Here is a 16,610-nt window from a genome sequence, read left to right as displayed (position 1 = left end):
TTTCTGATATCACATCAAGTAACACCCTCATGGGAATGCCAATGTCAGCAGCTCCTTGAATGTTATGGGTTAGCACCACATCCAACTCTTGCCTTTCCTGTTAATATTTCACAGCATAGATAGCAAAGCATGTGTAGAATCCAAAGCTTGCTGCAATACAGAGCTCAAACCAGAAATCTGTCTGTCCTACATTTAATATTAATTAAACTCCCACTAGCTATGTTGTTTGTCTATGGCACAGAAACATGCAAAAGTTACCAGTTATGGCAGGAAAGTGAAATATCATGAGGAAACATACTTGTGTGTGTTCTCTACTCTCCTGCTCTGATGGCAAGAGAAGCCAAACTTGTAACTGTCAACAGAGAAGCCAGAGATTCACAGCCTTTCCTGTGCTGCTGTCTCACTGAATAAACAAACAGCTGTGTCTGATTAATCACTGCCTATTATTTTGCAGGGTAAATCACAGTGATATAAGGAACATCCAACAGTACAATACAAACAACAAAAATTTACACATAAAGAGCATGACAAGGAAATGATTCAGGAAGTGCCAGAGCCTGTATCCTATTATCCTATACATCTGTTACTGCACACTGAAGGTGCCAAATTTTCAAAGATTTTGTTATTTTATTTTTATTCCAGGATTTATTACTAAAGCTTGACTATTTGTTCCAAATAAAATAGGTTAGAGTACATTACTCAGTACTTTGTACACAAACTCCAACAGCCTGCAGGGTACTCACATTAGTGACTTTTAGTATAAGGAGTCCTCGGAATTTACTTTTATCAACAGTGATCAATGTCTGTGAATCTAGGTTCATTTTATCCATCAAAAGGTAGCCTGAACCATCAATTTTCATTGGTGCTCCAAGATCCTGTAAAAGAAGGAAAAAACTTTAAAAATTCACCACTTTTACACTTAACCACAAATATATCATACCCCTGAAACTTTTAATTCCTACTAGTAGCTTTAATAACACCTAGCTGTAAAATCAAGTATATCAGGCAGCATAGCCACAGGATGTTTCACAAATCTTGACAGCTTTTTAATACATTTCATAAATTTTGTCTTTTTTATTTTGAAAATGTCTGAATATTTTTGATAAATGAGTCAGCATAAATATAACACTGGGCAATGTGGCAGCTCTTCCTGCCTAAATGAAAAGTTAATTAATATTCTATATTTGGCATTGTCCCAGTGGCCCAATGCATCCATAAATTCAATGAAACCAGACAGTATACATAAGGTTATTATGGCAGTTCTGGTTTTGGGGAAGGGCAGATGAATCACATCTTTGTATAGTCAGATTTTCCTTGACTTGCATATTGAATTCACAGATCATACTGTGATAACGTGTCTCTCAAACTTTCCATACACTGTATTTTCTGACCCTGAAGATTATCTATTTACTTCATATATTTTTAAACTATTTCAAAGTTTGTTTCTCAGACTGCTGAGAGACTGTAACTGCTGATACAGCCAAAGACAACTTTGAATAATCTTGAATTATTCGAAGAATTGAATACATTGAATATAAAAACCCTGCAGAATTCTCAACCATGTTTTAGAAAACACATCAGAGCTAGTACAAGCAAGTGCATTATCTGCAGGTACTGATTAACAGAAAATTTGGCTTATGCCATATGAAAAAACATATGAATGACTGGCTCCAAAAGTAAGATGCAGCATCAAAAGAGAATGTTTTTATTACTTCTCTGCTACAACTTTGAAATCCTTAGATTATTCTCTTTTGACTTTAGCAGGTACAAAGGTCCTAGCTTAGATGTATAAATTCAACATTAAAGAAGGAAATTCTTTTTCATACCTGAATTGTTTGGCACTGGTTTTCTATAAGTATTTTCCACTGAAGGTTCTTTTTAGGGTCAAAGTCCCCATTCATTTGAATCTCACAGGCTCCCAATTTCATCCCAATTCCAATAAGATATTTTGAGTGTTTCCATGCAGTGATGGACAGCTCATTTTCCCTTGGGATTTCCTTCAGCTGGGGGACATCATGCCTGAATTGAACTTTCAGAGTAATCCTTGGCTTGCACTCGGCTCTCACTTCAAGATGGGCACTTTTGCCTTCTGTTTCCAGGACAGAGAGAAGCTCTGCCTGGCACTTGTCTTTCTGAATGGATCCTGTGAGCCGTGACTGAGTTGGGAAACTGAGATCCTATCAAGAATTAAACAAAAAATCCTTGACAAGTAAACAAACACTTTAAGACAAGTGTGTATTGCATTATACAATATCAGAGACAAAACCTACAATCTCCATGCTGCCATTTTTCCCCCTCTCTACAAGAAAGGTGGTGATTTTTCCTGAATAGGACCTGATGGAAGATTTAAGGACTGTCCTGCAGAATTCACAACTTCTGTATCTTTACAAAGTTTTACATTTACAAAAATACAAAATACCTGTTTCTTCAGATTGGCAAAGTTTAGTGAACATTCTATGCTTCATTCAGACTACACCAATCTCAGTTTTCAAACAAATTAACATACAAAAAAATCATAGGCCTAATAGACATTCTTGCATCTGGTTGTACAAGGTTTGGTTTTTTTAATCATTAAACTTCTAGCTTGTCTTGTGCAATATTCCAAATGAAATGTTTCTTCTCATTCTTTCAAAGGATTTCTAAAAACACTGAAAATTCTACTATTTTTAATAGTTTAAGGGGTTTTCAGTCCCTCTTCACTACAACTTTCCTGTCATTTTTATTTTTATGTTTGAAAGCAAAATATAAATGCCTATGAACATCTAGAAAAAAACCCTAATTTTCCCATAGTAATTCTTTCTAATGTAGTCAGTGGGGCTAACTGGAAAAATCAAGGAAATTCTATCTTAATATAATCTACACAGACCAGGGAATTTGTTTTTGCCAGAGTTCAGGCTAATATTGCTGTTCAGCCTTAGAGGGCAGTGTTGGCCTGTGAAGGCAACAGGCAAAGGCTGAGCTAATCTCCAGAGAGCACCTGTGAGCAGGACATGACACACTGCCTCTGCCTAATGCTTTGAGACAGGTGTGCCTTTACAGTGCCTTTCCAACACTCCAGCACTGTTATTTGAGCTAAAAGCCACATGGCCTTCATTTGATCCCAAAACTCTCTTTAAAAGTTTCCCAGAACTACCTGCAGAAGTTGACAGTCTGTTTCTGTTTCCAGTGTCCAGTCAGCTTTATTCTGAATAGAGAAATCCCCTCTAGCCCTCAGTGTGCATCTGCCAGCCTGCAGCAGGAAAATGCCCTCTGTGGTGGAGTCTGTGGCTGCAGAGAACAAGACAGAGTTTTCAAAAGGCAGCCCAAGCTGGCTGAGCCAGGGAAGTGAATGCTTGAGCATCCCTTGGAGTGTATATTCATGCTTGCAGGAGGTGTCTATCTGCACATCCACTGCTCTGCCATCACACTGCAGGTTCATTAACAAACCCACGTTGCAGATGTTCTGTCGAAATGAGCCCCCCAAGACTGCAGCACGAGGCAATCCCATCCTCTGCAACAGAAAAGATTACACTGTTTGAAACACACAAGGTAAAGCAACTGTCTTCCTAATTTGTTTCTAATTCATGAGAAAGCATTTCTTCTTTCTGAAACAATCTGCTTTTGGGAAGGACCATACAAGACAGCTTGTTTCATAGAGAAATCAGAAATTTCTCTGTGAAAAACCTGGAAAAAAAAAATGGGGAGGAAGGGGCAGGGGGTGGGGAAGAAGAATAAATCCTACAATAACCTTTTCATAAATAATATAGAAGAAACAAATCTTAACCTCCACAATTACAAAACAAAAGGACATGCTTTTCACTAGATTTTAAGAAAAAAGTTTATTTAAATTAAAAAACTATTATTAAGCAACATTTTTATGGCAACAGTAACATCTACCATTGTATTACTCCAAATTATCATCTTCAAATACACTTCCCCCTGCAAGTGCTCTGACTCATTGTTCTGCCAGAACAATTTTAATGACCAAAATTGGCCTGTCCATAAATGTGTCAGGAGACAGCTTTCTGTGAGTCAGTGATGTGAAATACACAGACTGGAAGGGCATGCAGAAAACAAACTGGGCTTACCTCTAGACTGATGCACTTGTTTCTAAGAGCAAGTATCCATCCTGTCTCATTGCTTGCCAGGCTCACTTCTCCATCAACTTCCAAAGTGCAAGGCCCAAGGACAATACCAAGGATGCCCCTGTACTTGTCACTTATCATGGCTGACATCTTCAGTTGGTTCTCTCTGGCAATTCCCAAAGAATGAAGTGAAGGCAAAGAATGCTGGAAGTCGATTTCTAAATGAGGCTGGGTGTTAGTGGTGGCACAGAGTTGCAGGCAGGCAAACAGGTCATGAAAAGAAACATGTCCAAAGAAGATGACAGTAAAGTTGCTGGTAAATATTGACCCATTCAGTGAAACTCTTGCTGGAGTCTGAAAAATTACAGAAAACTGTTGTCAAGTTTGCTTTCCTGTCAGGTCACATACTGTTTTTAAAAGCTCATATTAATAGAAGAGAACTGTTCTCCTACACCATTTTGTATTCATCCTACATAATTATAAATGCAGAAGCAAATGGAGAAATGGCCTAAAGCCTTTAGAGTTCCGTATTAGAAATAACAGGAAGAAAACCCAAACCAACAATTAAGGGAGTGAAAATATTTGAAAGTGCACACAAAACTTCCAGGTAGTTCAAGTTCATTTCTAAATGTCTACACTTTAATACTTAGATTCCCTTCATGGTAGCTAAGACATTGTGTTATTGAGAGCAAAGTTTACAAATTAAGCCAGTACCTCAAAATGATGAAATGCAATTACACCATTGCAAAGGCCAGAAAGTTGTTTGTTAGCAGATTCTCCACTGCAAGCAACCTGTTGATGTTGTCAACAAAACACATTCAGAGCATGAAGAAAAGCAGGTAGGACTAAAATTCAAAGGAGCAAGTTACAGGGCTGCTTTAAGGATCAAATGGATGAAGGTTCCAAAACACAGATTTAAGATTAAAGGTTAAAGTTCAGTTTCAAAAAGATAAACAGTTTAGTGTTTAGTGCATTAAATATATTACAACATTCGGCAGGATTTCTGCAAACCTCCAGTACACGTGGAACAATGTCCATCAGTCCTCTCATATCATGGTGAAGTGAAAGAGAAATTTCCATAGCAATGCCAGTGGTTTTCTTCTCTATTTCAATTTTGAGCTGCTCTGTCTCCACAGTGGTTGTTATCCCTGCAGCAATCTTTCTGGAGAAATTCTGTGCACAGAAGAAATCAAATCATGGAAAGAAACAAACAACAACATCCCAGCAACAAATGGGAAAGGCAGAGTCTGTTTCACTGTGCTTAAACATCACAGCTTGTGTCAGGGCACCAGCACTGGTAAAATAAAAGTGCAAATTCATCAAGGCAGCCTCATTTCTAATAGAGATTTTAGTGTTATGCCAGACCTTCTAAATGCAATGCACCACTAATTCTTCTGGCTCCAAAACAGATTGAGAACATTCAGTACCCTGAAGGATTTGAGCCCTCAGGCACAAACAGTTAAAGCAGTAACACTACTAAAAAGCAAGGCAAAGGAATTTTAGAATTCTTTCTAAAAGGAAGTTTAGAATTCTTTCTCTGCACAACTGTGTGTCTCACCCTACCATAGTGGTTGAACCCAGCCAAATATTAGCAAGTGACTTGATGTCTGAGATAGCAAAGGATTCTTTCATGGAAAGATAATCTGCAATGCCAAAGAACTGTAATGTTGTTCACAGATCTATAGCAGAAATGCAGATAGAGAGAGCACTGGCAAAGCAACACCATACCAGGAATCATGGTCCATAGTGCTTCAGTGGGTAGGAAGTTTCAAAGGCAAAGCCGTGCTAACCACCCTTCTCCTCTTTAGCAGCCATCCAAAGGATGACATCAGGACCAGTTAAATCCAGTACCAGATGCAACGCAGTCCTGAGGCTGATACCTGATGGCTGCACACCTTAGGCCTGCTGGTCCACATCCCATTTATAAGGGAAAGATAAATGAGAACTGAATGTAGTATCTCATTTAGTCTAGATTCAGCTCCAAGAGCTCAGATGACAGGTCAACAGTATGACAAGGAGCCAGACAACACCTTTCTTTCACACAGTAATTTAGTACATCTCAAAAACGGAGCAGCTTTTAAAACAAATACACACAGTGCACAGGAAAAGCCTAGAGTTATTATATATACACAAATTGTCATCCCAGAAATGAAATTTTCACAGGCAGAACTCTTCTTACCTCATAATAGGCAGCAGCTTCTACAAAAAAAGGAATCCCATGTTTCTTTATCTTTGAGATGTTGTGCTCTAAGCTCACAGATAGCTGGGATTTTGGAGGTTCTGTGGCCAGTCCAAACACAGCAGCAATCCTTTCACTGCCACTCTGCAGGGCTATGGCAGTGGTGTGATTTCCTGTGCCATGCTCACATGTGGCAGTAAGGGTGCCTTCCAATGGCAACCCTATTGACAGGGAGGGAGGGAAGGAAAATCAACACAGCACTTCCGGGTTGTCATTATCCAATACAGAGAATATGTATTACAGATCAAAAGAAGCCTTCTGTAGTTTTTTGTAAGAAAAGACACACCTTTATAAAAAAATGTGATCACTTTACTAATATTTATAGAAGGACATGATCTACCAGGTGGAAATTGTATTGAAATGGAACTGCTAAATTAAAATGTGGCATTCACTTTGGAAATCAAGGATTTTCCTTTTCTTAATAAAGGATATCTACCAATTGGTATTGTGTCCAACTCCAGAAATCAGCTGTCCAAAAGATTCAGAACAGATTTATTCTGTCCAAAAGATCCCATGCAAAATTACTAATAATTCCAGTTCATGAAAACCCACTGCTTTGCTTAGGAAACAACACTTGGCATAAAACTATACTTAGAGGAACTGGTCAATTTAGATCCTGTGCAGGAGCACAGATATACAAAAGAGAAACAATTTACTCTGAAGTATTTCAAAGCTCTTTTGAATTATTTGTGTCCATTTTACTGTATTTTCTCAACAACATTAAAAAGAATGCTGCTAAGACTGGATCACATTTTGTTCTGGTGTGAGCAAACACAACTCATCTATTTCCACTGCTCAGCAGTCATTTAGATAAATTCACCTTGTTACACCACACCTTCAAGTCAGAGTTTTCTTCCTACCTGCATTTTTTAAAAAGTTGATATTATGTGTGAAAGTCCCTCTGACTCTGCTGTGCCCACGATCCAAGACATTGAAAAAATCTACAGAAAGAGCCTTCTCATCCACCTGGAAGCTAGCTAGCCCCCTTTTCTTCTCTTTACTCAGTTCCAGGTGTCCTTTCAGTCTTGCCTCCACTGGGATTGCCTGACTGCCATTCTGAAACATGGCAACAGTGATATTGTGTACGGTGGTATTCCCAAACACGTTCCTGTTCCTGACATGGAGTCCATACAGTCTTTTGTTGACCATCAGATTGATGTTACCTGAAACAGGCAGAAATTATTACTGTGGAGAGAGATTCTTGGGACAAAAATAACCAGAGTTTTAGAAGTAATATATAAATTAACCATCAATTTAATATTGGGAGGAAGCAGAAGAATTTCCATTTGTTATAATAGATAATTTTGCCTAATCAAGAGAGCAAATCAGTTTCACATTGAGGGTTTCTCTACTAGCGAGTGTCTGTGTTTAAAACAAATTACATAATAGTATTTCTAGCAGCTGTTCCTTTTTATTCACTAAGCTGCTTGTGCCCTTAGACCATGGACTATACTGCACTCCCTATGAAGGAAAATTTACAGAGGGACTGTGACCTATTACTAGTGTAATTGCAGGCGAAACAATCCCTCCAGAGCTCAGCAGTGACCTGCTGCACCCATGGAGCCATTCAAAGTAGTAAGGGTTTCAAGTCAGTTCCCACATTTCAGAAGAGGAAGGAGGCCACCCACTATTTCCTTCAATCCATGAAAATATGAAAAATTCTAAACTGTGTTTGTTCACTGAAAAGTACCCTCAACCCTATGACCCAAGGTTCATTTTGCATGCTAAATACTCTCCTCTGCATTATACAGAATCACAGAATAGTTTGGGCTGGAAGAGGCCTTAAAGCCCATCTTGTTCCGACCCTCTGCTATGGACAGGGACACCTTCCACCAGACCAGGTTGTTCAAAGCCCCATTCAACCTGGCCTTGAACAATTCCAGGGATGGAGCAGCCACAGCTTCTCAGGGCAACCTGTTCCATTTTCCGATCACCCTCATAATGAAGAATTTCTTCCTAGTATCCTATCTCACCCTGCCCTCTGTCAGTCTGAAGCCATTCCTTGTTGTCCTTTCACTCCAGGCCCTTGTCCAAGGTCCCTCTCCAGCTCTCTTGGAGCCTCGTTAGGCACTGGAAGGGGCGCTAAGGTCTCCCAGGAGCCTTCTCTTCTCCAGGCTGACAACCCCAGCCCTCCCAGCCCAGCTCCAGAGCAGAGGTGCTCCAGCCCTCTGATCAGCTCTGTGGTCTGCTCTGGACTTGCCCTAACAGGCACACATTATTCTTCTGTTGGGGCACCAGAGCTGAATACATTCTGCAGCTCAGGAAGGATTACACGAAAATTAAGGAGCTTCCTTAGGTAGCTGCAGATTAGAACAAAACACAAAGGAACAGAGTACCATCATGAATGTTGTTTTTGCACTTCAGTAATCCATCCAGAGAAAGAAGATGAGGTATGGCCTGTAATCCAGTAAAAGTGTGTTGGACTCTTCCATTTAGGGACAAAACAAAACCAACTTTTCGCTCCCTGGCTCCCATGAAATCCATGTGAAGCTTATTTTCGTTAAGATTCAACTCAGAAGACAACAGAAGTCTAAAAAGACGGACAAAAATTGCTAGTAAGATACTATTATGGTTGATTCAGGATTGTCAAGACACCCCTCCTTACTCAAAGCAGGATCAATGAGAGTAGGGTGCTCAGGAGTGTGTGTGGTCAAGTTTGGAGTATCTCCGAGTATGGAGACTCCACAGACTTTCTGGGCACTTGTTCCAGTGTTGTGAGTCAGGCAATCGGATGCCTTGCAGTCAGCACATGCTGTTCACAAGATGTTTCTAAAACTCCTCAGTAAAGCTTCAAAGACTGGCAGACTAATTTTTCTTTAAATTTCTTAAATGCTTTTGTTATGGTTCCTAATAAAAGAAAGAGTTGGACAGAGTTTGAGTTGGAAATTAGTCCCTCTCTGTCACAATATGAAATATCGCTTTGGTGCTGATTTAAAACCAACATTAAGAATTCAGCTTAAAAAAATAATTCTAAGTGCCACCATCATTTGAGTTTGGTAAATGAACCAACAATATTTCTTTGTATCTTGGTCCTGAATTGAACAGTGTTAGAGAAACACGTCACAGCTTTCTGGGGAAACCTGCTGGAACAACAAAAAGCTCAATTTTCAGTGTTTTAAGACTGAGACACAGTTTTCATATTGCCTTCAACAAACTATCCACTGAACTATCTGACTTTCTAGACTCAAGTATACTACACAAAATACCTAAAAGTGAGGCAATTACTCCAGTTTTCATAGTGTTAGATTTCCCTCCTAGAAACTGGAACCCTCTGAAACACTGATGATGAGTAAAACCTGAGTGAAAATCCACTCCATGGGAAGAACAAAACTAATAGTTCAGGGAATTAAGATTCATTCCATCAGTCAGCAACTGAAGTCTGTACAGAGTGCATCCTTTTAGCTGTTCCCCAGAAACATTCAACAGTTTATTTTATTCTGTATTCTCCCTGTAAAACAAATCCTAAACAAATATTCGTTCCAAAAATTTTAAGTGTTCTGTTTTCCTTCCTGTGAAGTGAACTGCAATAAATTACTCTTGAACAGCTTACCCTGGTATTTAAACAAATTAGTGCAGTACTGGATGCCCAGAACCGTAAGCAAGCTGCAGAACCACATGAAATATCCTTCTTGGAATATTTTATCTTATTTTTAGTGTTACTAGTAAATCTAATGTGCTTCATCTAAATTGTAGTAACTTCTGATTTCTTTAACTCTTATTTCCTCATTTTCCTTATCTCATCCAATTAGTAAACACTAGGACCTCTGCAGACACAAAATTCTTCCCTATACACTTCCTATTTGTAAAATTTGAAAAATCAGCTGAAACTTGGGAGGGCCAAATTTCTATTTCCCACCTCTGCCACCTCAAAGCTTTCTACAATATTTTAAAAACCTTATAATAAACACTGGGAAGTGCCCTTTTCCACTGGCATAGCTTCTACCATCTGTTCATTCAAAGTTCTCTGTACAAAGTCCTAGGAGAGCAACTAGAACACATAAACACAACTTACACCAACTTAGAAAGCATAAGGAGAAGTAGTATTTCAATGACAGGGATAACACATGAACTGGCATTTACTCAGTGGCCTTGCTGCAGCCATATGAAAGCAGTTACATTTAAATTTGTATCACAGAACACTCCTCAGTTCCTCAATTAACCAACATTCTGATTTCTCTACCTTGATGGAAATATTTTGCCCATGAGCCGGAACTGTACTGATTCTGGGTTTGTCAAGACTGTCTGATGGAGAAAAGCCCTCAGCTCAACAATTCTGGCATTCCTCCTGTTTTCATTGTTCACATCAACCTCCAGCATCAGCATGTCCCGTCCATTGGAATGAAGGTGAAGAGAGCCATTGACACTGTTTTCACCATAACTCTTCAGGACTGCCTGGGCCTGCACACAGAGAAAAAGGAGAGCAGAACATTAAGGACCTCAGATTACAATACACAATTCTGAAACATCAGTTTGAGCAATGAGACTGCAGACAACAAGCTGGGACTGGACAAAAGCAGAGAGGGGAGTAAAGGGGGAAAGGAGTTTTTAATTCTCATCTTTGTTTCTCATCATCTAACTCTAATTTGATTTGGCAATAAATTAAATTAATATTGCCCAAGTTGAGTCTGTTTTGTCTGCGAAGTTAGTGGGTAAGTGATCTCCCTGTCTTTATCCTGTCACCATGCTAGAGCTTTCAACAAAAAAATGTGAGCTACATTGAATTTTAAGTACAATTTAACTCGATTTTGAGAGTTTTCTGAATTTCAGCCAAAACATAAGCCAACTATACCAACCACACGCAGCTATCTAGCCAGAACAAACTCTGAGTTAACTGTTTCCCTAACAATTTATGCCTCTCCACTACAGTCATTGAGTGTATGAATTGCAAAATCTTCAAGTTCAAGCAACAAGACTGTAATTACCAGGGGACTGACCTGTGAAGACATGTTCTTGTTGATGATGGCTTTTACACTTACACCACAGTCAAAGTGTTCCAGTTTAGTCTGCCTGGAAAACAGCTCCCCACTTAGGCCCATTGCTTGTGGAAATTCAAGCTATTTGACAAAGTAAAGTATCAGAACAGAACATTGCATTCCCACCAATTGCCTCATGTGATTTAATGTCTGAACTTCTAGCATGAAGTGGAGAATGAGTATAAACAAATATGTGTATAAAATTTTACCAATTTTATCCCAAGATACTGAAAAATAAATCAAATGCAGTAAAAAAAAGCATGAAAACAAAAGGTCAATGTATGTCTTATAAGGTATTATTGATACAAGTTATTGATCCATTATTGGACCTGCTGAGATACCTACAGTTCCTTGTCAGGACCAGGACTCGATTGGATTAGGACACTTACTAGCATCAATTACAGTTCTAAAGACAACACAGTAAAACAGTCACCAAGACATAAAAAATAAAATGCCAAAAATTAAAACCACCAATACCTGGAATGAGTGTGTCACATCCATGTGTAAAAGATGTCTAAAATCTGCCTCACTGGATTTGTCCTGATACCTCCCTAGAAAACTGAGAACATCTTCCTTATTCACCTTTAAGATAGTCTCAAGCTCATGCTTCACCTGTGTGTTAAGAATGGGAGTAAGCAAACTGCATTGAGTATTAACCCTGTGCGTTATGAAAGATCACAGAAGTCATCCCTACACATCATGAGAAATGAAAGAGTTGCAAGATTTTATGTTTTGGCTCAGAATGAAAAACAAGAAAAGCAGAAAAAATAGCTACATTTGGTAAGAAAGATGAATAGATACAGCTACATAAGGGTGAGAACCCTGAGTCCATTCTATCCCAGTACTGGTTATTATTAATAACATTCATGCATAATAATATTCTAAAAAAATAATGGATAGAGTATTCCTATCATAGATTACTACACAACATATTATTATACAAAATTAAGGAGGTCCAAGGACATAATCAACCTCTGAACATTTTGGTTGCAGCAGCTACATGGTGAGGAACTAAAGACCTATAGCAAGATAGGTCTGAAAAGACAGTAAAGTGTAAATAAACAGGTAATTAACATCTCCTAATTGAATTTAATGGGAAATTTACTCACATTTTGATGACTTAGAGTTAAAATGCACATTTCAACATCTTTGGGGAACATCTTGTAGTTATAAGGATGAGTTAAGCCAGCACAAATCTAAACAGAAGTTTGAGAGGAAATGCAAGGAACATAAGATATATGCAGTAAATCACTCATTTGCAGGCTGTTTTGATATGTCAGATTAAAGGAAGTTCTTGGATAACTCACATAAGGGTTTTCAGGTTGGTAACCAAGTATAAGAGTCTGAACTGTTTCCTCCACCCCATTTATCAAAACTTTTGTTTCCATGAAATAGTGCTTTTGCTTTTTGTCAACAGTAAATGTCTCCTGCAGAAGGAAGCTCTGCAGAAAGGGCACTTTAAAAGGATGCCTGGAAAAAAAACAAGAAAGAAACATAGTGTAAAAGATCTTAATAGACAACTACAAAAAGAAATCATGCAAAGATCAGCTTGAACTCCAAATGTATCATTTACGACCAGGGTGTCAGGTACAGAAGTAAAACACATAGGACCAGGATGTTTAAGAAACTACAAAGAATAATTACAACTTCAAAAAAACTCCACACACTTACCAGAATTTTTGATAGAGTTTCCATCCTTAATTTGCTAAAGGCCTGGAAGGGCAGGGGAGGTGCTGCTCTAAAATTCTGACATGTATAACCAGCACATACACCTTCTATACCTGCATGACCAAGACTTCAGTTCAAATACGGATAGTGCCCAAACCTGGCAGGTTCGAAAATCTCACCCATCCACATTTTATGCTTTTTGTACAAACAAAAATCTACATACCAAGGATCCAGTGCAACAGATGTTCAGCACTACACAGCTCTCAGAGTGGTTTACTACTTCAGTGCAATGTTTTATGGACTTTATTAGATGTTTCTGCACATTTACTTAGACCTCTTGGAAACATGCACAAACTTTTATAAACTCAGACACTGGACTGCCTTTATACATGTTAGAATATCTGATACAGCTCTTCATTTACATAATTTTTTACAGAAAAGACACCTCACAGTGTTTTAGTTTTCTCTGAGTTGCACAGTGGCTCCTAAGGCAGCCTGTGCACTCCTGTTGATCCTGCTATGCATTAAGAAAGCTGAGATTTCCCCAGAGGTGATCCAGATGTCTCTAGTCTGAGCATATATTTTTAAAAAGGCCTTCAGGCCTTTTTTAGTAATGGTTAATGAAGAGAGAAATTTCAGGGACAGCCAATATGTAGAAGCAGTGCACTCCTTCTCATCAGAAAATGGAAACATATTCCAAAATCTAAACAAGACCATTTGTTAAATGTTTTAAGAGGATACCTTTGGCTTTAGAACGGCTATCTAATGCCTAAGGACCAGGAAGAAGGCACATGGATGGCACAGAGGATCAGATCTGGATTTTGGAACTTCTCACCACTTCCAAGTTTGGATACACCATAAATCCTGCTGTTTTCATGCAAGGAGGCTATATGACTGAGTTGCCAACAAATATGTCACAGCACACATGGCTTGTTGCCTTTGACAACTTTGTTCACTGTCATTTCAACAAAGAGACCAAAAGCTAATGGATGCAAATAACCAGCCCAGGAAGATGCTGTGCTTGAGGAAGTTCAGAGAGCCAGACAAGACAAAGCACAGACTTTGTGCATGTGGCACTCTCACTTTGTAAAGCCCAGAACATTTCCTAAGAGCATCAAGATGCTCATTAAATTAGGCCAAAACATTCTTAAAAGATAGAAATAAGAATACTAAACCTGAAACGGAGGGTTGCACGTTTTTGATAGAGCATCTTCTCCTTCTTCAGCTCTTTTATCTGACCTTCACACTGCAGTATGACAGGCAGACTTTTATAATCTCTCCATACAATCTCCACAGAAAAGTTTGTCGTCTTAGGCTGCACTCAGATCATGAGACCAGAACAGGAAAGGACAATTGCATCAGATTTACTGCATTCATATTCAGGAACATCAATATGGAAACCATATTGTTCAACAGGATGCAGCAAGGCTGTCATTTCACAGATCAAACCATTTCTGCTACAGTTTCAGTCCAGATCTCCATTAATTTCTCAGGGGATTAAAAGTGACATCAGTAGAAAACTGACTCCAGCAGAAGACAAATGTCCCCTAATGTATCACTTGAGTGTCGCCTATTTACAACATAAGCAAGCTCTGGTACGTGAAAAACCTAACTGGATTTTCAAAGTATGGAATGCTATGTTTAGAAAAACACTTTTTAAGACTTCCTGCAAGGTATGAATGGACCAAAGTAACTGATCAAAGTACCTCTTTCAAGGAGAAACTGCTGATTACCCTTCCTCTGCTGCAGACATCAAGCAAAGGAAAAATTATTTTAAGACTGGAAGGGATGTAGAGATTAAAACAGCATATAAACCTGGGCTGTTACCATGCTCACTAGCAGGCAAGAGATTCTGATTCTCCAAGACAGCAGAATCTTCCACACCTGTCATATATCTGCATCAAATTGTGAGTAATCACATCTCCACCTCCCTTTCTAGTCACACAGTCTCTGTTCACCCTCTCCTCCCTGACTGTCTGTAGTTGGCCTCCAAAATAGGTGAGAAGTACTCCAAACTATGCCACACAAGTTTTTGTTTTCTTTTTGAACCTAGTTTTACACTGCAGCCTGTCAAAACAGACAGAAATAGATGCAGGACTGGAAGGGTTTAAGTTTCAACACTAGCAATAACATCTTTCAGGAAGAGAGTGCTGAGTCAAAAAAATTGCTTTTGTTTTTTTTTTTCTCACCATTGGCAGACTCTGATAGCTGGCTGTGAAGTTAAATTCCTGTTTTGTACTTTTAATCTTAAAGCAGAGAAGTTTGGCTCGTTCATTATTTTCCAAATGAATTTCATTCTTCACAAGCTGATTCCACAGAGATATCATTTCACTATAGCTATGCAGAACATTCCTCCCAAGATGATTATATGTGGATGCCTGAAAAACAAAGACATTAGTCAGGCTGAGCTAGGACAGACAGCATTCCATTGTGCAGCAGCACAGCACAGAGGTGACAGAATGATCATTTACAAGAACTATTAGAAATGTGTGCCACCTTTTCCATTATAAAAATATTCAAAATTGCCATACAGAGCTCAAAGTTCATTTTATCTCCTCTAAACAAGGAGAGACAAAGACCTAAATAGTTGAGAAGAAAATAGTTGATGACCCCTTTTTTCTCATTCAAGAATGTTTCTCACATTCCTCCATGCTGTGCCTGAAGCAGTAGTGACCTAAGGAGGAAAAGCTGATAAAAGAACACCTTAATCATAAACATAAGTCAAAGATTTAGACAATTGCATAATGACAGAAGTCTACCATATTGCTTAATGCACAGCAACCACGATGAAATTAGTTTTAAACCTCTACTGCATAACACAGTCTAAAATAAATTACAAGGAAGCTTAGAAACCATAGACTCAGGGCATAGTGATGGCACAGAGCCCTGTCCCCAAAGCCATACACTCTGTGAAGCACCATGTCACCAACCTGCAGGTATGTGGTAGCTGGTGTGTAAATGTGAACCTTTCCTTCCTTCTCATTGCCTTGATCTTTATAGAATAGTTCCAGTACAAGGTCTTTAATGGAGAGAGCTTTTCCAGTTGTCAGCTCAGATGTCAATAAATAAGCAGAATGCTGAGGCTGATGCAGTTTGTGAGCTGTGTACAGATAGAGCCATGGGCTGTCTATATTCAACCCACCTGCAAAGGACATACATTAAAGCTGACAGAAACGTGAGATTTCAAGCTACCTGGATTCTAACTCCACAACAGAGTTCCTGGGGTTTCAGAATGAAGCTAAAATGCTACTATCAACCTTTTCTCTTCCAATTGCTAAAATCTCTGGGAGGTATATAATGAAATTAATGTCCTTCACTAGTGTAAATGGAACTGCTGGAAGAGACCAGCCAGCTAGGCTTGGAGATTTCAAAAACTTACCTAGATAAATCCACAACAGATGTGACCTACTGCTAGAAACAGTCCTGATTGGAGCAGAAAGCTGGGCTGGACAACCTCCAGGGTCTCTCTCTTCCAACAAAAATTTTTATCATTCTGTTGCAGTCAAGCAAAACTGCTCAGAAAAACCTGGCAGCAGCTTCCAATACCTGCTTTTCTAATCACAGACTGGAAATGGTTTGTGGTACTTCACCTTCCCACTTCTTCAGGCCATTTCTGGATGCATCCTTCCACTGCAGCCCAGCCACAAATGGTACATGGTCATTATA

At 39.0% G+C, this 16,610-nt stretch overlaps 2 long non-coding RNA genes across 2 annotated transcripts; both read right to left on the bottom strand.

The window, feature by feature from the left end:
* Positions 1-23: 23 nt before the first annotated feature.
* On the bottom strand, positions 24-2,055 carry LOC309579284. The gene is made up of 3 exons (XR_014226887.1): positions 1,827-2,055; positions 744-875; positions 24-97 (listed from the first exon to the last, which is right to left on the bottom strand). It is a non-coding gene; the product is annotated as an uncharacterized lncRNA (long non-coding RNA).
* Positions 2,056-11,753: 9,698 nt separating this feature from the next.
* On the bottom strand, positions 11,754-12,643 carry LOC309578957. Its single transcript, XR_014226856.1, has 3 exons — positions 12,584-12,643; positions 12,386-12,472; positions 11,754-11,888 (listed from the first exon to the last, which is right to left on the bottom strand). It is a non-coding gene; the product is annotated as an uncharacterized lncRNA (long non-coding RNA).
* Positions 12,644-16,610: the final 3,967 nt, after the last annotated feature.

Source organism: Coloeus monedula, assembly GCF_965178545.1.
Source record: "Coloeus monedula genome assembly, chromosome: 16".
In the NCBI taxonomy this organism is placed as follows: Eukaryota; Metazoa; Chordata; class Aves; order Passeriformes; family Corvidae; genus Coloeus; species Coloeus monedula.
Note: the sequence above shows the minus strand (reverse complement) of the source record. Positions and strands in the feature narration are given on the sequence as shown.